The sequence below is a fragment of the Phyllobates terribilis genome, unplaced genomic scaffold (genome assembly GCF_046119375.1).
Source record: "Phyllobates terribilis strain yellow unplaced genomic scaffold, ASM4611937v1 Scaffold_2__4_contigs__length_985480577, whole genome shotgun sequence".
Taxonomy (NCBI): Eukaryota; Metazoa; Chordata; class Amphibia; order Anura; family Dendrobatidae; genus Phyllobates; species Phyllobates terribilis.
This window is the reverse complement of record NW_027362762.1, coordinates 782,848,667-782,872,065: the sequence shown is the minus strand read 5'-3', so window position 1 is coordinate 782,872,065 and position 23,399 is coordinate 782,848,667.

Here is a 23,399-nt window from a genome sequence, read left to right as displayed (position 1 = left end):
CAGATGGTGGATGAGGATACCTCTCTGTAGAATGATTAATATTTGTGCAATAAATTCTGATTGTAATTCCTCCTGCCATATGTGGTGTATGATACTGACATTCAATTTTGTATATAATTTTTCATAATCACATGGGCATTATTTGCTTTTTGGAATTTCAACTGGCGACAGTTACTTACCTGTATGGTTCCTGCTGGTTCTATATTCTATGGGTGCATCCTTCGTGCCTTATGAATATTGTGAGGGACAAGGATAAAGGGGATGGACAGTGGCACTTAAGAACTTTACTTGTGCTAATATACGGAGAATGAGATAAATATGCGGTTACGTGTCACTATGGGAACGTAGGATGCCTTTGTCGCTTAGGGCACGTGATATGATGATGTGTGTTTGTAGAGGGGAGGGCCTTGGTCTTTGCTACATGCACTTCCGTCTTGCGTGAAATGCGACTCCTGTGTCTGCTGACACGCAGCGGCTCATTTACAATTTGCGCATGCGCTAGAGATATGGGCATGGGACACCATGGTAACGCAAGACGCCGGCAAATTTAGAGGCACGTGCTTCCGGCTCTGCAGTACGGACTTCCGCCTTACGATGAATGGAGCCTCGGTGTCTGCAGATACACAACTGTCTCCTGGTAAATCCCACAATTATGCAATTAAGTGGCTGCTACATAAACTGACACGAGGAACTATACCTCATATGCCCCTGATGAAGCCACCTTGAGTGGCGACACGTATTGGGCACTGGAGTCCCAGCTGTACCTTCCTATGTACAGGCTGTATCCTTGCACCACTTACCTGTTCCAGGTCCTGGTGCAGATGTCGACTTTTTATAAGCTTCAGGGGCAGATTAGGCCATCGATATTGCCTATATGATTGCTGGTGTGGGGTAAAAGGTATTACCCTTTCAGGCTATGTATATTCTTATCTACACCTCTATTCACATTGGCTTGGCTCCCCACATAACGAGATTCTAATCTCAATCTGCTGACAGGTACCTGAGGCTGTGTATATATATATATATATATATATATATATATATATATATATATATATATTTATATTGCTATCTAATCATTTGTGTGTTTTGTATGCCTCATGAGAATCTCTATTGGGTATGTGCAATATAGGGTTTGGGGAATATTGACCATCACAGATACCCCATATCAGTCTGTGCAATTTATACTCTATTCCTTATTCATGCACTACTATGCATTATATTTCCCAAGAATATAGGAAGGTCTTTAGTAATAGCTGGTTCTTCTAGTAGTGGTTCCGTCCACTATTTTTAATGGTGTTTTAATTGTTGGTCGGTATGTTCCTCTGTGTGTATGTGTCAGGAGTTATATGTTTTGAATAAACTGATGTATATTTATGGTAAATTGTTTATTGTTGATTATTTGGGTGATCACCGCTAGAAAGCATATCTTCTTTTCTCTTTGATTGTTATCTGCAGATGGATTAGTCAGTCCTCAAAAGGACTGTTTTTTTAAGATGGATATGTGTAATGTAAGGTTTTTCTCCCTACACTACCTAAAACACAAGCAAATCTTTACCTGTTCAGCCGCAATTATATCTACTGAAAAAAGTGTGGTATACCCCAGTAAACAATAACTGTGGTTTTGCCATCCCACGGTAAAAAATCTCTATTATTCAGGTTTTGGTATTTTTTACGTAAAGAAAAACAGTAATAGTTTCTCCCTGATTGTTCAGATTGTTTAAAAGAGTCGGGTGTAGGCCAGAGAAATAGAACTGTGGTTTTCCTCTTCCACGGTTCTAATCTACTTTTTATTACCCTTTTTCCATTGATAGTGCAAGTATAAGCTATTTTACTTCCTTTACAATGGGCAAGGCGCGTGGCAAGGGACATGGAATTGGACATTCTGGTGATGGTTCGTGCAGAGGACGGGGCCGTGGCCTAGGTGAAAATGTGCCACAACCAACAGCCACATCTTCTCGCTCCCACTTCTTGATCGATTTACTAGGGATGCACAGAACAACACCAGTATTGAGAACTGATCAGTGTGATCAGGTCATTAATTGGATAGCAGATAATACTTCCAGTTACATGGGCACCACTACCTCCGGTCTGTCTTCCACACGGTCAACTCTTCGTAGCCGTGAGTCTCGACCGCATACTCCTCCTCTCCCTGATGCTCCTTCCTCCTTGTTGGTCGGCATGTTCCTCTGTGTGTATGTGTCAGGAGTTATATGTTTTGAATAAACTGATGTATATTTATGGTAAATTGTTTATTGTTGATTATTTGGGTGATCACCGCTAGAAAGCATATCTTCTTTCCTCTTTGATTGTTATCTGCAGATGGATTAGTTAGTCCTCAAAAGGACTGTTTTTTTAAGATGGACATGTGTAATGTAAGGTTTTTCTCCCTACACTACCTAAAACACAAGCAAATCTCTACCTGACACAGCAGCAGCTCTCCCTACACTGTCTGATCCAGAGTGACTGTGACGAGCATGGTGGCGCCACATCTGACATACAACTAATGATGCTGTGCGGCCAGCCAATCACTGTAATGCCCACAACGAACATGGCTATGGCATTAAAGTGCATGGCAGGCAATCCCTGCATGTTCATTGGCTCTCTAAAGAGCGCCAAACATGCAGGGAGGGGACCCGAGTTCCCGCCCGAGCAACCCGGAAATACTCGCCGAGCGCCGAGCTTGTCGAGCACCATGATGCTCGGGCTAGTACCGAGTAGTGGCGAGCACGTTCGCTCATCACTACTTCTCACCATTCCCACATTCAAATATAAAAAGGAAATGGTTGAAGAGAAGCATTTGCATTTGACAAGTATTTCTTGAATCAAATGTGATCTTCTTTATTTCTGTTTCTTTAAAACGTTAATCGTGTTCCCTATATGATTAAGGGCGGGTTCAACATTGGAAAAGCATCAGAGATGCACAACTGAGAAAACACAAGTAATGTTTTAATGAATAGTGTTGAGCGAACATGCTCGACACTGCTCGGTACTCACCCGAGCATCACGCTACTCGGGATGTTCGGCGAGCACCGAGCATTTCCAGGTTACTCGGGCGGGAGCTCGGGTCTCCGCCCTGCATGTTTTGCGCTCTTTACAGAGCCAATGAACATGCAGGGATTGCCAGCCAATCACTGTAATGCCGCAGCCATGTTGGTTGTGGGCATTACAGTGATTGGCTGGCCGCACAGCGTCACCTCGAGTATTTAAAACCGGGCACCGCCATCTTGGACACAGTCGCTCCGGATCAGACAGTGTAGGGACAGCGCTGCTGATTTAGGGAGAGATATAAACTTCAAAATAGTTAGTGTAGGGTCTGTAAAGGCTGCCAGATCAAACAAACAGTCCTTCTCAGGACTAATATCCATCCCAGATATCAGGCAGGCAGGCTGTATAGGAAATGCAGTGGTTATACCAGCAAACGCTGCATTACAGTCCTGTGTGCTGCTCATGTTGCTGAAATTGCTGGACTTAGCTCCAGGTCTCAGGGGACAGGAAAAATCCTTTTTTTTTTTCATCTAAATCCTCTTTTTTTTTTCCTCCTTCACACTGTACAAATACCCGTCTTATTAACCTTTTGGTGTTTCCCCCCCCCAAAAAAAGCGTGTCTCTGATTTTTCAGACACAAATATATCTGTTGAAAATAGTCAGGTGTAGGCTAGAGAAACAGAAGTGTTGTTTTGCACTTCCACGGTTCAAACCTCTGTATTATCCACTTTTGGGCCATTTGGCATCTAAAAAAACACAGTTTGAGTGTGTCACTCACTGTTCAGCCGCAATTATACCTATTTAAAAAAGTCTGGTATACCCCAGTAAACAATAACTGTGGCTTTGCCATCCCACGGTAAAAAATCTCTATTATTCAGGTTTTGGTATATTTTCCGTAAAGAAAAACAGTAGTGTCTCCTGACTGTTGTGACACAAAAATATATCTGTTGAAAATAGTTTGGTGTAGGCCCGACAAATCCCAGTGTGGTTTTGCAGTTCAACGGGTCAAATCTCTGTACTATCCAGTTTTGGGCCTTTGGTATCTAAAAAAACACAGTTTGAGTGTGTCGCTCACTGTTCAGCCGCAATTATATCTATTTAAAAAAGTGTGGTATACCCCAGTAAACAATAACTGTGGTTTTGCCATCCCACGGTAAAAAATCTCTATTATTCAGGTTTTGGTATTTTTTACGTAAAGAAAAACAGTAATAGTTTCTCCCTGATTGTTCAAATTGTTTAAAAGAGTCGGGTGTAGGCCAGAGAAATAGAACTGTGGTTTTCCTCTTCCACGGTTCTAATCTACTTTTTATTACCCTTTTTCCATTGATAGTGCAAGTGTAAGCTATTTTACTTCCTTTACAATGGGCAAGGCGCGTGGCAAGGGACATGGAATTGGACGTTCTGGTGATGGTTCGTGCAGAGGACGGGGCCGTGGCCTAGGTGAAAATGTGCCACAACCAACAGCCACATCTTCTCGCTTCCACTTCTTGACCGAATTACTAGGGATGCACAGAACAACACCAGTATTGAGAACTGATCAGTGTGATCAGGTTATTAATTGGATAGCAGATAATACTTCCAGTTACATGGGCACCACCACCTCCGGTCTGTCTTCCACACGTTCAACTCTTAGTAGCCGTGAGTAGAGATGAGCGTTGTTCTACTCGAACTGTTCGCCAATCTCAAATTCGAGCTGTTTTGGGCGGTGTTCGAGCCGTTCGGCGAACACGAACAATTTGAGAAAAATTCGGCTGTTCGAGGTTATGTTCGATAACTGTTCGTGCACCAAAATCATAACTGGATTTTTTCTCAGTAATGATGAAAATTAATGTTAATACGCAGTTTGAGTGTACAGCGGGGTGGGGGGAGGGGCAGGGGATGGATCTCTGCAGGAACAATGAAGATCTCCATTTTTTTTTCTCTTTCCCGCATTTACAGTGGGGAGGTGCAATCTGTCAGCCTATCAGCAGCACACACACGGAGCGAAGTGCTTTTTTTCACACAAGCAAGGGCATGTGTCATTGGCAGTGTATGTCACATGTCCTTGCCCTATAAGACCAAGCCATTTTCCCCGTCGCCACCATTTTCTCACTGCTGCAGCTGCGTGTTAGACGGCACCGCTGTTGCTGTGTGCGCTATACCTTGTTAATTTCAAGCCAATTTTCGCACAAATATACAGATAGCTTGGGAGTAGAGATGAGCGTTGTTCTACTCGAACTGTTCGCCAATCTCAAATTCGAGCTGTTTTGGGCGGTGTTCGAGCCGGTCGGCGAACACGAACAATTTGAGAAAAATTCGGCTGTTCGAGGTTATGTTCGATAACTGTTCGTGCACCAAAATCATAACTGGATTTTTTCTCAGTAATGATGAAAATTAATGTTAATACGCAGTTTGAGTGTACAGCGGGGCGGGGGGAGGGGCAGGGGATGGATCTCTGCAGGAACAATGAAGATCTCCATTTTTTTTTCTCTTTCCCGCATTTGCAGTGGGGAGGTGCAATCTGTCAGCCTATCAGCAGCGCACACACGGAGCGAAGTGCTTTTTTTCACACAAGCAAGGGCATGTGTGATTGGCAGTGTATGTCACATGTCCTTGCCCTATAAGACCAAGCCATTTTCCCCGTCGCCACCATTTTCTCACTGCTGCAGCTGCGTGTTAGACGGCACCGCTGTTGCTGTGTGCGCTATACCTTGTTAATTTCAAGCCAATTTTCGCACAAATATACAGATAGCTTGGGAGTAGGGAATAGTTGTGATTGCAGTCCTTTTAAGGACTAGGTTACAGCATTTCCTACGACTTTTATCAGGCAGGTCTGTGCTCTTAAATAGATAGATTGTGGGAGTAAAGACTAATTGTAATTGGAGTCCTTTTCAGGACTAGGTTACATCAGTTCCTATCAGTTTTTGCCAGGCAGGTCTGTGCCAGTGCTGTGCAAGTTTTTTTCACAGCATTTGGCTGAATCTAGCAAAGCTAATCCTTTTTGGCCTATTGCAGAGTGTGTTAGTCAGTGGAGTAGCCTATCTGTGTTGCAAGATATACCACCTGTGTATAGAATACCAATTTTTTTACTGCACCTAGTGAAGTAAAATCTTTTGGGCATAGCATCATTCTATTAGTCCATCTATACTGACCTCCATCAGGGTGCAAACTGAATATAATTTTTTTCTGCATCTAGCTCTGAAAAAATATTTGGGCTTCTAACAGTGTGTGGGACTTGGTCTATTAGTCCATCTATACTGACCTCCATCAGGTTGCAAATTAAAAATAATTTTTTTCTTCATTTAGCTCTGAGAAAATATTTGGGCTTCTAGCAGTGTGTGGGACTTGTTCTATTAGTCCTTCTATACTGACCTCCAGCAGGTTGCAAATTGAATATAATTTTTTTCTGCATCTAGCTCTGAAAAAATATTTGGGCTTCTAGCGGTGTGTGGGACTTGGTCTATTAGTCCATCTATACTGACCTCCATCAGGTTGCAAATTAAAAATAATTTTTTTCTGCATCTAGCTCTGAAAAAATATTTGGGCTTCTAGCAGTGTGTGGGACTTGGTCTATTAGTCCATCTATACTGACCTCCATCAGGTTGCAAATTAAAAATAATTTTTTTCTTCATTTATCTCTGAAAAAATATTTGGGCTTCTAGCAGCGTGTGGGACTTGTTCTATTAGTCCATCTATACTGACCTCCATCAGGTTGCAAATTAAAAATAATTTTTTTCTGCATCTAGCTCTGAAAAAATATTTGGGCTTCTAGCAGTGTGTGGGACTTGGTCTATTAGTCCATCTATACTGACCTCCATCAGGTTGCAAATTAAAAATAATTTTTTTCTGCATCTAGCTCTGAAAAAATATTTGGGCTTCTAGCAGTGTGTGGGACTTGGTCTATTAGTCCATCTATACTGACCTCCATCAGGTTGCAAATTGAATAAAAAAAATTTCTGCATCTAGCTCTGAAAAAATATTTGGGCTTCTAGCGGTGTGTGGGACTTGGTCTATTAGTCCATCTATACTGACCTCCATCAGGTTGCAAATTAAAAATAATTTTTTTCTGCATCTAGCTCTGAAAAAATATTTGGGCTTCTAGCAGTGTGTGGGACTTGGTCTATTAGTCCATCTATTCTGACCTCCATCAGGTTGCAAATTAAAAATAATTTTTTTCTTCATTTAGCTCTGAAAAAATATTTGGGCTTCTAGCAGTGTGTGGGACTTGTTCTATTAGTCCTTCTATACTGACGTCCAGCAGGTTGCAAATTGAATATAATTTTTTTCTGCATCTAGCTCTGAAAAAATATTTGGGCTTCTAGCAGTGTGTGGGACTTGGTCTATTAGTCCATCTATACTGACCTCCATCACGTTGCAAATTAAAAATAATTTTTTTCTGCATCTAGCTCTGAAAAAATATTTAGGCTTCTAGCAGTGTGTGGGACTTGGTCTATTAGTCCATCTATACTGACCTCCATCAGGTTGCAAATTAAAAATAATTTTTTTCTGCATCTAGCTCTGAAAAAATATTTGGGCTTCTAGCAGTGTGTGGGACTTGGTCTATTAGTCCATCTATACTGACCTCCATCAGGTTGCAAATTGAATAAAAAAATTTTCTGCATCTAGCTCTGAAAAAATATTTGGGCTTCTAGCGGTGTGTGGGACTTGGTCTATTAGTCCATCTATACTGACCTCCATCAGGTTGCAAATTAAAAATAATTTTTTTCTGCATCTAACCCAGCCAATAGTTTTGGCCTAATACCACAGTTTGGCCACTCAGCTCTGCTCGGTTACCATCCATTGTTTTTTTGTGCAAACAACTCCAGAGTTGTGAATTAGTTAACCACCAAAATGAGTGGAAAAAGGCCTGCTGCTGGTGGAAAGGGGAATAGGCGTGTTGGGAAGGGGAAAAAAGGTTGTGTCCGTGGGGTAGGTGCAGAAGAAAGACCATCTTCCAGCCAAACTAAAATGTCTACTTCTTTTAGCGGACAATGTGATAAGATCCCTTTCTTACGGCCACGCCAATCGCTACAAATTCCAGATGAGGCACAAAAACAGCAGGTGCTTCAACGGATATCAAGTGCTCCTTTAAGTGGGCTCTCCTCCACATCAACTTCAACATCACAAATACTCCAGTCCTCAAAGGTGTCACCCAAATCGCACTTGCTTCCTCACAGCTCCCAAATCTCCAGCTGCCCGTCTGAGTATGAGGTAGAACAGATGGTTGAGTCTGCAGAGCTGTTTACTCATACTATAGCCTGGGAATCAGAGGTCGACTCCAGCGCTTCTGTGAATCCAGACGAGGAAATGATCTGCACTGATGCCCAGAATCTTTATGAGTCGGATCCAGGACCAGACGCAGAAGGTTCTGACCATAATGTAGACCCTCATTCCCAAACTGTAACTCCTGTTGGTGGAGACAATGAGGAAGACGATGATAAGACTCAAATACCTGATTGGAGCGACAACTTTAGTTTTTTGTCAGGGCAGGAACAGGTTGGCTCTGAGGACGACGGGTGTAATAACACACAGGGTGATGATGATGAGGTTGGAGATCCCACTTACTGTCAACCCACAGTCAGCCAAGAGATGAGGTCAGCAGAGGAGGTGGAGGAAGATGCTAGTGACGACGAAGTCAGGTTGCGCCTTCCTGGACAGAGACGTAGTACTGGAAGCACGTCAACAACTGCATCCTCAAACACAACTCTGCCTCTCACCACAAGTCGTGGTGGCTCTTCAGGTCGCATGGGTGCTAAGCCTTGCATAGCCTGGGCATTTTTTCAGATCGATAAAGATGACCCAACTCGTGTTATCTGTAACATTTGTCAGCAAAAGCTAAGTAGAGGCCAAAAAATACATAGTTTGAGTACTTCATGCATGAACCGGCACATGGACATGAAGCATAAGTTGCAGTGGGAAGCTCAGTGTGCTACAATGCGGCCTAGCCGGCCGGGCCAACCACCGTCTGCCATATCTTGTGCATCCGTGGCCTCTTCATCCTCTGTGACTGGGGGGACAGCAGTCACACCTGTTTTGGGGCGCAGACCTGCCACCTCTTTACCCGCAACAGCCAGCGTGATTGGCAGGTCATCATTTTCTTTGGAGGTGGTAACACCAGCTGGTGTTGAGCGCTGTCCGACATCGATAGCACCACCTTTGGATCAAGGCAACCTAACATGTCCGCCTGCATCTTCCTCACAGACCGGCAGTTTGCCGGGGACACCCTTATCAACCCCGTCTAAGCACAATAGCCAGCCCTCGGTCCCTCAGATGTGGACAAGTAAAAGACCATTTCCTCCTAGCCATGAGAAAGCTAAGAGGTTGAATTTCACCATCTGCAAGCTCTTGGCTACAGAAATGCTGCCTTTCCGCCTGGTGGACACAGAGGATTTTCGAGACCTTATGTCCGTCGCAGTGCCCCAGTACCAGATGCCCAGTCGGCACTACTTCTCAAAGAAAGGTGTGCCTGCGCTCCACCAGCATGTCGCACACAACATCACCGCTTCTTTGAGAAACTCTGTGTGTGACAGGGTGCATTTCACCACAGACACTTGGACGAGTAGGCATGGACAGGGGCGTTACATGTCGCTGACTGGGCACTGGGTAACTATGGTGACAGCAGGACAAGGGGCTGCTGTCCAAGTCTTGCCGTCCCCACGAGTTGTGCGTCAATCCTCTTTATGTCAAAGTTCCTCCACTGCTTCTGCCTCCTCAACCTCCTCTCGGTCTTCCACCTGCACCCAAAGCCTGTATGGTCATGCCACAAGCTTTCTAACTGTGCAGAAGGGATCCTGCACACCTCCTTACTATGCTGGCAGTAGGGCTCAACGTCATCAGGCGGTTTTTACTTTGAAATGTCTGGGAAATGTGAGTCACACAGCTGACGAGTTGTGGTCAGCTCTGGAGAACCAATTTCATGAATGGTTGTCTCCACTGGACCTGAAACCAGGGAAGGCCGTGTGCGACAATGCTGCAAACCTGGGTGCGGCCCTTCGCCGGGGCAATGTCACACACGTGCCTTGTATGGCTCACGTGTTGAACCTGGTTGTCCAGCAATTTTTAGCCCACTATCCCAGACTAGATGGCCTTCTGCAGAGGGCACGGTCGCTGTGTGCTCACTTCCGCCGTTCGCATCCCGCAGCTCTACAGAAGTCGTTGGGCCTGCCACTTCACCGGCTAAAATGCGATGTGCCTACCCGGTGGAATTCAACTCTGCACATGTTGCAGCGACTGTGGCAGCACCGACAAGCCCTGGTGCAATACGTTCTGACGTATAGCCTGGGCCAACGAGATTCAGAGGTGGGGCAAATCACGCTGGAGGAGTGGTCTCAGATCAGGGACCTATGCACCCTTCTGCACAGTTTTGAAATGGCGACGAACATGTTTAGTGCTGACGATGCCATTATCAGCATGACTATTCCGGTGATTTACATGCTGGAGCACATGTTAAACAGAATTCGGAGTCAGGTGGTGGCACAAGAGGAGGTGGAGGAAGTAGAGGAGGAGGAGTTGTATGCGGAAGGGCTAACATCTGCAAGGTCCAGACGGTCGGCAGCACCAAGGCGGCAGGCATGTGAGGGTGGGGGAGATGGTTTTACCAGGGCGCATGGTAGCAGCCAAACTAGTGAGGAAGGTGCAGGAGCCCAGGAAGAAGTGGAGGACGAACTGATGGAAGACTCATCAGATGAGGGAGACCTTGATCACATTTCTGTTGTGCGAGGTTGGGGGGAGAGGACAGAGGAAGGAAGCATGATTGTTACCTCGCCACCAACACAACAGGGACTTGGTGCTCCTGGATGCGCAACACACATGAGTGCCTTCTTGCTGCACTACCTGCAACATGACCCTCGATTTGTGAGAATTAGAAATAATCCTGACTACTGGGTTGCCACACTGTTAGATCCCCTGTACAAAAGTAAATTTGCAGAAATTATTCCTGCCATAGAAAGGGATGCACGCATGCAGGAGTATCAGCAGAGACTGTTGCAGAATCTTACATGTGCTTTTCCACAAAATACCAGTGGTGCACGTAGTGAATCTCACAGTTCCAACTTGCCAACCGTGGGACCGTCAAGTGTTCAGCACTCAAACCGTAACAGAACCACAGTATCTGCTGGTAACATCAATTTTGCGGAATCATTTCACCACTTTTTTAGCCCATCCTTTGCAAGGCCACAGGAGACAAGAAGTCTGACACATAGTCAACGCCTGGAGACGATGGTACAGGAGTATCTCCAAGTAAACATTGAAGCCACGACTGTGTCACTGGACCCTTTCTCTTTTTGGGCTTCCAATCTGGATAAATGGCCGGAGCTAGCCACTTACGCCTTGGAGATCTTGTCATGCCCCGCAGCCAGCGTTCTGTCTGAACGTGTGTTCAGCGCTGCTGGTGGTGTGCTGACAGATAAGCGCACGCGGCTCTCCACTGATAATGTAGACAGACTCACGTTCATAAAGATGAACAAATCATGGATCCGAAACGACTTTTCTACCCCTGTGTCATCCTGGGGAGAGTAAAAGCTTGATGATTGGTTAAAATCACCCTACCAACCGTTTTAAGCTTTCAAATTACTAATCATGTTTATCTGTATCTTGACTGGAAAATAATTTGGGCTTTGTAGCAGTGTGCAGCACTGATCCTATTAGTCCATCTATAATAAGCTCCACCAGATTTAAAATTAAAAATAATTTTTAGCTGCATCTAGCCCGGAAAATAATTTTGGGGCTCCGAGATGCGCAAGACACATAAGTGCCTTCTTGCTGCACTACCTGCAGCATGACCCTCATATTGTCAGAATTCGAAGTAATCATGACTACTGGGTTGCCACACTCTTAGATCCCCCAAACTTTTCGATCAGCCTTTTCATTTTAATAAAGACCAAAAAAATGGTCATTTTTGAAATTATAAGCATTAGCAGGTTGTTAGAAACTGAAATCAAACAGTTTTCAACTCAAAACTTTATTGTAGGTGATGTTACATTTTCACATAGGACCCCTTGTTCGAAAGGAGCTTCTGAACTCTCTCGTCCATTGAATTTGTCAGGTTTTGGATGGTTTCTGCTTCAATTGTTTTGCATGAGGACAGAATACCCTCCCAGAGCTGTTGCTTAGATGTGAACTGCCTCCCGCCATCATAGACACTCCTTTTAATGATGCTCCAAAGGTTCTGAATGGGGTAGAGGTCAGGGGAGCATGGGGGTCACACCATAAGTTTGTCCCCTTTTATGCCCATATCAGCCAGAGATGCAGATGTTTTATGTGCAGCATGAGATGGTGCATTATCATGCAGAAAAATGATCTTGCTGTGAAATACACGGTTCTTCTTCTTGAACCATGGCAGGAAGTGCTGTTTGAGAAAATCCACATACATTATGGAGTTCATCTTTAGCGCCTTCAGGGATCCTAAAGGGGCCGACAATCTCTCTCCCAATGATTCCAGCCCAAAACATTACTCCACCTCCTCCTTGTTGGCGCTGTAGCCGTGTTTGCGTGGGGTGTCCATCAACCAGCCATCCTCCACTCCATCCATCTGGACCATCGAGCGCTGCACGGCACTCATCCGTGAACAAAACAGTTTTGAAATCAGTCTTCATGTAATGTTTGGCCCACTGGAGCCATTTCTGCTTGTGTGAAGTGGATAGAGGAGGTCGACAGGATGGCGTATGCACAGCTGCAAACCTCTGAAGGACCCTGCATCTTGTTGTTCGGGGGACGTTGGAGGCACCAGCAGCTTCAAAAACTTGTCTGCTGCTATGAAAAGGATTTCTTGCCGCTGCTCTTTTAACCTGACGTAATTGCCTGTAGGAAAGAGTCCTCAATTTGCCCTTATCAGCACGCACACGTGTGTACTGTGAATCAGCTACATACTTCTTGATTGCCAAGACACTTCATCCTGATCATCGCACAATGTTGATTGTAGTCATGCCTTGACCTAAACACTCCACAATTTGTTGCTTCTCAGCAGCCGACACATCCTTTTTCTTTCCCATTTTGGCAGAAAATGTAGGCTGCTTAATAATGTGAGAGAGCCTTCTTAAGTAGTCTTGCCTTTCATTGGACACACCTGCCAAACTAATTAGCACAGGTGTCTGCAATTGCTTACAGTGATATAAAGAGCCCTGACACACATCACCATCAATGAGTTTAACTGACAAACAAACAAATTCTTCCCTTATCACTCCTAAACACTTTTTGCATAATAATTTGGAACGCAGTGTACATGTGCTTTTCCACAAAACACCAGTGGTTCACGTAGTGAATCTTACAGTTCTAACTTGCCAACCGTGGTCTGTATGGAATTGTTCAATAAAGGGCCCAAAATTAAGATAACATAGATGGGAGAGGTCTCTATGAATAGGAATTCCTAAGTATTTGATACCCTGTGAGGGCCAGGGAAAGGGAAAGTTGGACTGGATGGAATCCTATATGGATTTGGGGAGGGAGACATCGAGGGCCTCAGACTTCGCTGCATTGATTTTAAAATTTTACCATGTAACAAAGTGATCTATTTCAGCCATAACAGCAGGGATGGATATATGTGATTGAGTGATATATACTAGGACATCATCAGCAAATAGAGAGCACTTGTACTCGGTGCCTCCCACCTCAATCCACCTAATATTGGGGTTATGGCGAATTGATGAGAGCAGGTGCTCCGTCACTAGGATGTATAAGAGAGGGGACAGAGGACATCCCTGCCTTGTCCCATTGGTGATTGTGAAAGGTGATGAAAATGTTCTGACGCACCCCCTGGGCCTTGGGACACCCGAAGCCGGACCCTTTTTGGTGGATGCTGGTGGTTGTAGTCTTCGTGGCGGCGACCCGGTTCCGTGGCTCAGGGCGGTCAAACCAGTGGCGGAACTATTTATGTGGTTTTGATGTTTAAATGTCCGACTACGCCACCCGTGGATTGCGGTCAGAGTGAACCGCCGCTACAGGGCAGACCGCTGAGGCTGGTGTTGTGGGTGCAGCAGAGCGTAGCATAACTCCCCACGGGAGGAGTATAGCCTCAGGGCAGTGTATGCGGAGGATGGGGGTGATGGTGCAGGGCAGCAGCAGTAACGACACGGAGTCAGTGATGCAGTCCAGGGCCTTTACTCACAGTTCTTATTATCCAGACCACGTCTGCAGGTAACGGCTGCCCACGTCGTACTGTGCTCACCAGGTGAGGGGCTCAGACAACTCCCAGATAACTTTGGAGCACTTCACAGGACCCCCTTTGTGTGTCCTTTGTCTGGCCTTTCTTACCAACACTTCTGTCCGGCTGCCTCGGGCCTCCTCTTGGTAAACTTGGCGCCAGTTTCCCTGACCCTATGTGGTGCCTTCCTAGCGGGTGTAGCGAGGGGCTGCGCCACATAAAATGTCAGAGCCTCCGGTTTCTAGCTGAGGGTCGTTTCCTGCCTCCACTAGTTCGGGGACCGGTCTCCCCCTTTGGCCTGACCCCTCCACGCAGGTGGATTCGGGCGTGCGGTGGCGACTCGCCCGTCCGCACCCCTGGGATCCCTTCATTCCTCGTTCCTGGAGCCTTCTCCGCTCCTCTTTCTTCCTTCTCCCTCTTCCAGGCCTGGGCCTCTGTTACTAGGCCCGCCTCCGGAGCAGAGCTCATGCAGAGCCCCTGCTCCCTGCCACTTCTGCTCAGACTTCTCTGCACTGAACTAAGATGGTGCCCACCTTTTATACTCCCTTCTCAATGCACCCAGGAACTGCTTCCTCCCTGCTCCTGCACTACAGGGTTCCCCTTCCTCAGTGTTCCCTCCCCCCACTCCAGCCAGGGACAGGGACTGTCGTGCCCATCTCAGGGGCATATTGGTCGCCCTGCCCCACGGCAATGTGGTGTAATGCATGCAGGTGTCGGGTCCTGATCCACACTCCATCCTTACCTGAGAGTGAGATATCACACCTCTGGGTGAGGTGCAATACGTCTGTAGCAACCGAGCCCTCAGGGTGCTACAGTTCCATTTATCTTCAGCCTAGGTGACGTATTGCGATACAGGGCCGTGATTTTGGCTATAAAAGGGTCCCCTAGACCCCTACCCCAAGCTTTTTAAGAGAATCATATATGGCGTGCCAGGAGACTCTATGGAATGCTTTCTCAGCATCCAACGAGAGTATCTAATTACAAATTTTTAACTGCATCTAGCCCAGGAAATACTTTGTGCCTAGTAGCAGTGTCTGCTAGTCAGCGGATTATCCCGGCTGTTAAGCAAGCTACACCACCTGTAGTTTAGACACTTAATTTTTTCAAAGGAAATGCTTCGGGACCATGGGATACTTAGTGAAGAGCATCAGGAGGCACCCCAAGGCATAGGGGCTGGGACTGGCAGTAGGATGCCTTGCGGTGGACAGCCGAGCTCGATCCTTATAAAAGCTTTTTAACTGCAGCAGCTTTAGTGGACGCTACTGGAGCTGGAATTACCGCGGCTGCTGGCATGAGACTTGTCCTCCAATAGATCCTTGTAAATGGATTTAAAGTGTATTCATTCAAATTAGAGAGACAATTTAAATTAAAAAGCTTAGAGCTGCCTCCACCACAGGGGGGCTCGCTCGACCCACCAGCGGACAGGCACCAGTATTGGGAGAGGGGGGCTGGCCGTCAGGGTTCACCGCGGCTCTGGCACAAAACCGGCGACACGGAGGTGGCACGGGCAGGAGCGGACTGGCCGTGTCGGCTTCTCACTTTTTGGATTTTAGAAGGGCATGACATGCCTATATCTGTGTCTCCCCCTACTTTTACTCCTCCACCTCTTTTATTTTCGCATGACTATATGTACTTGTCACTTTTCCATGTGTTAGTTATGTCTTCTGAGCAGTTTGTCAGCTTTTGGACACCTTTGAAGGTGTTTTCTATGTGTTTCTATGTGTTTTTGTTTGCCTGCCATTGGTTTTAACGGTGTTCGAAGGTGTTCGACGAACAGTTCGACGAACAGTTCGGCGAACACACGGGTGTTCGACGAACCGAACCGAACTCGAACACTACGGGGGTGGCTCAACACTAGCCGTGAGTCTTGACCGCATACTCCTCCTCTCCCTGATGCTCCTTCCTCCCACCATGCCGAGTGTCGTCAGACAGCAATTGATCCCACACTTGAACACTCTGAAGAGCTGTTCACTGGTCCATTTCCAGATTTGTGCCCCTCGCCTGATACGCTTGAAGTGGTGGAAGAGGAAATCCCATGTTGCAATGCCCAAATATTTGAACAACCACGGCCACAGGAAGTCGACGCTGGCAATTTGTCACAAGAGGAGGATGATGACGAGACACAATTGCCAGCAAGTGAGGAGGAGCATCGTGGTGCGCAAGAGGAAGAGGAAGAGGTGGTGGATGATCTAGTAACTAACCCAATGTGGCAGGAGGACATGCAGAGGGAGGCCAGCAGCACACAGTGGGAGGGAGGCAGAGTACCCCAACAGGCAGGAAGAAGCAGTGTGGTGGCCGCAGACAGAAGGAGGCAGCCGTTCCCCGTAACACCAACACGAGGGACGTTGCCAGTACAAGCGGTAGGTCTCCCAGAGTCTGGAATTTTTTTAAAGACTCTGCTGATAACCCCAAAAAGGCCATATGTTCCACCTGCCATGCCAGCATCAGCAGGGGTGACAAAACTACCAGCCTGACCACCACCAGCATGATCAGGCACATGGCAGCAAAGCACCCGACTTTGTGGGGCGAAACCCAGGGTCCACGACCAGTGTCAGCGGGTGTCACCACTGCTTCTTCCATTGTTGTGCGTGCAATAGAACCCCCTGTTGTGTGTGCAAGGCAATCCCCTGTCCACACTGCATGTAAAGATGCTCCCTCCTCTCAGTCTTCACTTGCTATGGCAGTTTCTCAAGAAACAGCATCAACATCCATGTCCACGTCCCACCGCAGCGTTCAATTGTCCATATCCCAGACCTTTGAACGAAAGCGGAAATTCGCAGGTAACGCCCCACAGGACACAGTCCTAAATTCGCACATTTCACGACTGCTTGCATTGGAAATGCTGCCTTTTAAGCTGGTGGAGACGGAATCGTTCGGCAATCTTATGGCGGTGGCCGTCCCTCGGTACTCGGTCCCCAGCCGACACTATTTTGCCTGGTGTGCCATCCCCGCACTACACAAGCACGTGTCCCAAAGCATCTTCCGTGCCCTCAACAACAGAGTTACTGGGAGAGTCCACCTGACAAAGGACACGTGGACAAGTGCTTGTGGCCAGGGACGGTACATCTCTCTGACGGCACACTGGGTAAACATAGTGGAAGCCGGGACCCAGTCGGACCTTGGGACAGAACACGTCCTGCCGACATCGAGGATTGCGGGCCCTATGTCAGTCATAGTTGCCTCCACTGTGTACAGCTCCTGCGCATCATCCTCCTCCTCCTCATGTTCCGCCTCCATCTCAGATATCACCACATCAGTTACAAGCTGGAAGCACTGCAGTACTGCCTCCGCCAAGCGGCAACAGGCTGTGCTGAAACTCATAAGCTTAGGTGTTAAACCTCAAACTGCTTGTGAGTTGTGGACAGCTGTGAAAGAGCAGGCAGATCTGTGGCTGAGACCGCTGAACCTACATCCCGGCATGGTCGAGTGTGACAATGGCCGTAACCAGGTGGCGGCTCTGAGGCGAGGTGAGATCACACACGTACCATGCCTGGCTCATGTGCTTAACCTCGTGGTTCAGCGGTATCTTAAATCGTACCCCGAGTTGCCAGATCTGATCTTCAAAGTACGCCGCTTGTCAGCTCATTTTCGCAAGTTGGCTACAGCTTCTGTGTTGCAGCAGCGTTTGCAGCTTCCGCCACACCGACTGGTGTGTGATGTCCCCACACGCTGGAACTCTACCCTCCACATGTTGCAAAGGATTTGTGAGCAGAAGAGAGCAGTTGTGGAGTACCAGATGCAACAAGGCCGTCGATATTCAGGTCAGACTCCACACATAAGACCTCAGGAGTGGACCTGGATGTCTGACATATGTACCATCCTGACAAACTTTGAGGAGGCCACCAAGATGGTGAGTAGTGTTGAGCCACCCCCGTAGTGTTTGAGTTTGGTTCGGTTCGTCGAACACCCTTGTGTTCGCCGAACTGTTCGTCGAACTGTTCGTCGAACACCTTCGAACACCGTTAAAACCAATGGCAGGCAAACAAAAACACATAGAAACACATAGAAAACACCTTCAAAGGTGTCCATAAGCTGACAAACTGCTCAGAAGACATAACTAACACATGGAAAAGTGACAAGTACATATAGTCATGCGAAAAGAAAAAAGATGGAGGAGTAAAAGTAGGGGGAGACACAGATATAGGCATGTCATGCCCTTCTAAAATCCAAAAAGTGAGAAGCCGACACGGCCAGTCCGTTCCTGCCGTGCCACCTCCGTGTCGCCGGGTTTGTGCCAGAGCCGCGGTGGACCCTGACGGCCAGCCCCCCACTCCCAATACTGGTGCCTGTCCGCTGGTGGGTCGAGCGAGACCCCTGTGGTGGAGGCAGGTCTAAGCTTTTTAATTTAAATTGTCTCTCTAATTTGAATGAATACACTTTAAATCCTTTTACAAGGATCTATTGGAGGGCAAGTCTCATGCCAGCAGCCGCGTAATTCCAGCTCCAGTAGCGTCCACTAAAGCTGCTGCAGTTAAAAAGCTTTTATAAGGATCGAGCTTGGCTGTCCACCGCAAGGCGTCCTACCGCCAGTCCCAGCCCCTATGCCTTGGGGTGCCTCCTGATGCTCTTCACTGAGTATCCTGGGGTCCCTAAGCATTTCCTTTGAAAAAATTAAGCGTCCAAACTACAGGTGGTGTAGCTTGCTTAACAGCTGGGATAATCCGCTGACTAGCAGACACTGCTACTAGGCACAAAGTATTTCCTGGGCTAGATGCAGTTAAAAATTTGTAATTAGATACTCTCGTTGGATGCTGAGAACGCATTCCATAGAGTCTCCTGGCACGCCATATATTATTCTCTTAAAAAGCTTGGGGTAGGGGTCTAGGGGACCCTTTTATAGCCATTATCACGGCCCTGTATCGCAATACGTCACCTAGGCTGAAGATAAATGGAACTGTAGCACCCCGAGGGCTTGGTTGCTACAGAGGTATTGCACCTCACCCAGAGGTGTGATATCTCACTCTCAGGTAAGGATGGAGTGTGGATCAGGACCCCGACACCTGCATGCATTACACCACATTGCCGTGGGGCAGGGCGACCAATATGCCGCTGAGATGGGCACGACAGTCCCTGTTCCTGTGTGGAGTGGGGGGAGAGAACACTGAGGAAGGGGAACCCTGTAGTGCAGGAGCAGGGAGGAAGCAGTTCCTGGGTGCATTGAGAAGGAAGTATAAAAGGTGGGCACCATCTTAGTTCAGTGCAGAGAAGTCTGAGCAGAAGTGACAGGGAGCAGGGGCTCTGCATGAGCATTGCTCCGGAGGCAGGCCTAGTAACAGAGGCCCAGGCCAGGAAGAGGGAGAAGGAAGGAAGAGGAGCGGAGAAGGCTCCAGGAATGAGGAACGAAGGGATCCCAGGGGTGCGGACTGGCGAGTCGCCACCGCACGCCCGAATCCACCTGTGTGGAGGGGTCAGGCCAAAGGGGGAGACCGGTCCCCGAAACTAGTGGAGGCGGGAAACGACCCTCAGCTAGAAACCGGAGGCTGTGACATTTTATGTGGCGCAGCCCCTCACTACACCCGCTAGGAAGACACCACATAGGGTCAGGGAAACTGGCGCCAAGTTTACCAAGAGGAGGCCCGAGGCAGCCGGACAGAAGCGTTGGTAAGAAAGGCCAGACAAAGGACACACAAAGGGGGACCTGTGAAGCGCTCCAAAGTTATCTGGGAGTTGTCTGAGCCCCTCACCTGGTAAGCACAGTACGAAGTGGGCAGCCGTTACCTGCAGAAGTGGTCTGGATAATAAGAACTGTGAGTAAAGGCCCTGGACTGCATCACTGACTCCGTATCGTTACTGCTGCTGCCCTGCACCATCACCCCCATCCTCCGCATACACTGCCCTGAGGCTATACTCCTCCCGTGGGGAGTTATGCTACGCTCTGCTGCACCCACAACACCAGCCTCAGCGGTCTGCCCTGCAGCGGCGTTTCACTCTGACCGCAATCCACGGGTGGCGTAGTCGGACATTTAAACATCAAAACCACATAAATAGTTCCGCCACTGGTTTGACCGCCCTGAGCCATGGAAACCGGGTCGCAGCCACGGAGACTACAACCACCAGCATGCACCAAAAAGGGTCCGGCTCCGGGTGTCCCAAGGCCCAGGGTACGCGTCAGAACATTTTCATCACCTTTCATAATCACCAATGGGACAAGGCAGGGATGTCCTCTGTCCCCTCTCTTATACATCCTAGTGACGGAGCACCTGCTCTCATCAATTCGCCATAACCCCAATATTAGGTGGATTGAGGTGGGAGGCACCGAGTACAAGTGCTCTCTATTTGCTGATGATGTCCTAGTATATATCACTCAATCACATATATCCATCCCTGCTGTTATGGCTGAAATAGATCACTTTGTTACATGGTCAAATTTTAAAATCAATGCAGCAAAGTTTGAGGCCCTCGATGTCTCCCTCCCAAAATTCATACAGGATTCCATCCAGTCCAACTTTCCTTTTGCCTGGCCCTCACAGGGTATCAAATACTTAGGAATTCCTATTCATAGAGACCTCTCCCGTCTATGTTATCTTAATTTTGGGCCCTTTATTGAACAACTCCATACAGACCACGGTTGGCAAGTTAGAACTGTAAGATTCACTACGTGAACCACTGGTGTTTTGTGGAAAAGCACATGTACACTGTGTTCCAAATTATTATGCAAAAAGTGTTTAGGAGTGATAAGGGAAGAATTTGTTTGCTTGTCAGTTAAACTCATTGATAGTCATGTGTGTCAGGGCTCTTTATATCACTGTAAGCAATTGCAGACACCTGTGCTAATTAGTTTGGCAGGTGTGTCCAATGAACGGCAAGACTACTTAAGAAGGCTGTCCCACATTATTAAGCAGCCTACATTTTCTGCCAAAATGGGAAAGAAAAAGGATGTGTCGGCTGCTGAGAAGCAACAAATTGTGGAGTGTTTAGGTCAAGGCATGACTACAATCAACATTGTGCGATGATCAGGATGAAGTGTCTTGGCAATCAAGAAGTATGTAGCTGATTCACAGTTCACACGTGTGCGTGCTGATAAGGGCAAATTGAGGACTCTTTCCTACAGGTAATTACGTCAGGTTAAAAGAGCAGCGGCAAAAAAGCCTTGTCATAGCAGCAGACAAGTTTTTGAAGCTGCTGGTGCCTCCAACGTCCCCCGAACAACAAGATGCAGGGTCCTTCAGAGGTTTGCAGCTGTGCGTACGCCATCCTGTCGACCTCCTCTATCCACTTCACACAAGCAGAAACGGCTCCAGTGGGCCAAACATTACAAGAAGACTGATTTCAAAACTGTGTTGTTCATGGATGAGTGCCGTGCAACGCTCGATGGTCCAGATGGATGGAGTGGAGGATGGCTGGTTGATGGACACCCCACGCAAACACGGCTACAGCGCCAACAAGGAGGAGGTGGAGTAATGTTTTGGGCTGGAATCTTGGAGAGAGAGATTGTCAGCCCCTTTAGGATCCCTGAAGGGGTAAAGATGAACTCCATAATGTATGTGGAGTTTCTCAAACAGCACTTCCTGCCATGGTTAAAGAAGAAGAACCGTGTATTCCGCAACAAGATCATTTTCATGCATGATAATGCACCGTCTCATGCTGCACATAGCGCATCTGCATCTCTGGCTGATATGGGCATAAAAGGGGACAAACTTATGCTGTGACCCCCATGCTCCCCTGACCTCTACCCCATTCAGAACCTCTGGAGCATCATCAAAAGTAGTGTCTATAATGGCGGGAGGCAGTTCACATCTAAGCAACAGCTCTGGGAGGGTATTCTGTCCTCATGCAAAGCAAATGAAGCAGAAACCATCCAAAACCTGACAAATTCAATGGACGAGAGAGTTCAGAAGCTCCTTTCGAACAAGGGGTCCTATGTGCAAATGTAACATCACCTAGAATAAAGTTTTGAGTTGAAAACTGTTTGATTTCAGTTTCTAACAACCTGCTAATGCTTATAATTTCAAAAATTACCATTTTTTTGGTCTTTATTAAAATGAAAAGGTTGATCAAAGTGTGTGAGGGATCTAAGAGTGTGGCAACCCAGTAGTCAGGATTACTTCGAATTCTGACAATCTGAGGGTCATGTTGCAGGTAGTGCAGCAAGAAGGCACTTATGTGTCTTGCGCATCTCGGAGCCCCAAAATTATTTTCCGGGCTAGATGCAGCTAAAAATTATTATTAATTTTAAATCTGTTGGAGCTTTGTATAGATGGCCTAATAGAATCGGTACTGCACACTGCTACAAAGCCCAAATTATTTTCCAGCCAAGATACAGATAAACATGATTAGTAATTTTAAATCTGGTGGAGCTTAGTATAGATGGCCTATTAGAATCAGTGCTGCACACTGCTACAAAGCCCAAATTATTTTCCAGCCAAGATACAGATAAACATGATTAGTAATTTGAAAGCTTAAAACGGTTGGTGAGGTGATTTTAACCAATCATCAAGCTTTTACTCTCCCCAGCATGACACAGGGGCAGAAAAGTCGTTTCGGATCCATGATTTGTTCATCTTTATGAACGTGAGTCTGTCAACATTATCAGTGGAGAGCCGCGTGCGCTTATCTATCAGCACACCACCAGCAGCGCTGAACACACATTCATACAGAACGCTGGCTGTGGGGCATGACAAGATCTCCAAGGGGTAAGTGGCTAGCTCCGGCCATATATCCAGATTGGAAGCCCAAAAAGAGCAAGGGTCCAGTGACACAGTCATGGCTTCAATGTTTACTTGGAGATACTCCTGTACCATTGTCTCTAGGCGTTGACTATGTGTCAGACTTCTTGTCTCCTGTGGCCTTGCAAAGGATGGGCTAAAAAAGTGGTGAAATGATTCCGCAAAATTGATGTTACCAGCAGATACTGTGTTTCTGTTACGGTTTGAGTGCTGAACACTCGACGATGCCACAGTTGGCAAGTTGGAACTGTGAGATTCACTACGTGCACCTCTGGTGTTTTGTGGAAAAGCACACGTAAGATTCTGCAACAGTTTCTGCTGATACTCCTGCATGCGTGCATCCCTTTCTATGGCAGGAATAATTTCTGCAAATTTACTTTTGTACAGGGGATCTAACAGTGTGGCAACCCAGTAGTCAGGATTATTTCTAATTCTCACAATTCGAGGGTCATGTTGCAGGTAGTGCAGCAAGAAGGCACTCATGTGTCTTGCGCATCCAGGAGCACTAAGTCCCTGTTGTGTTGGTGGCGAGGTAACAGTCATGCTTCCTTCCTCTGTCCTCTCCCCCCAACCTCGCACAACAGAAATGTGATCAAGGTCTCCCTCATCTGATGAGTCTTCCATCAGTT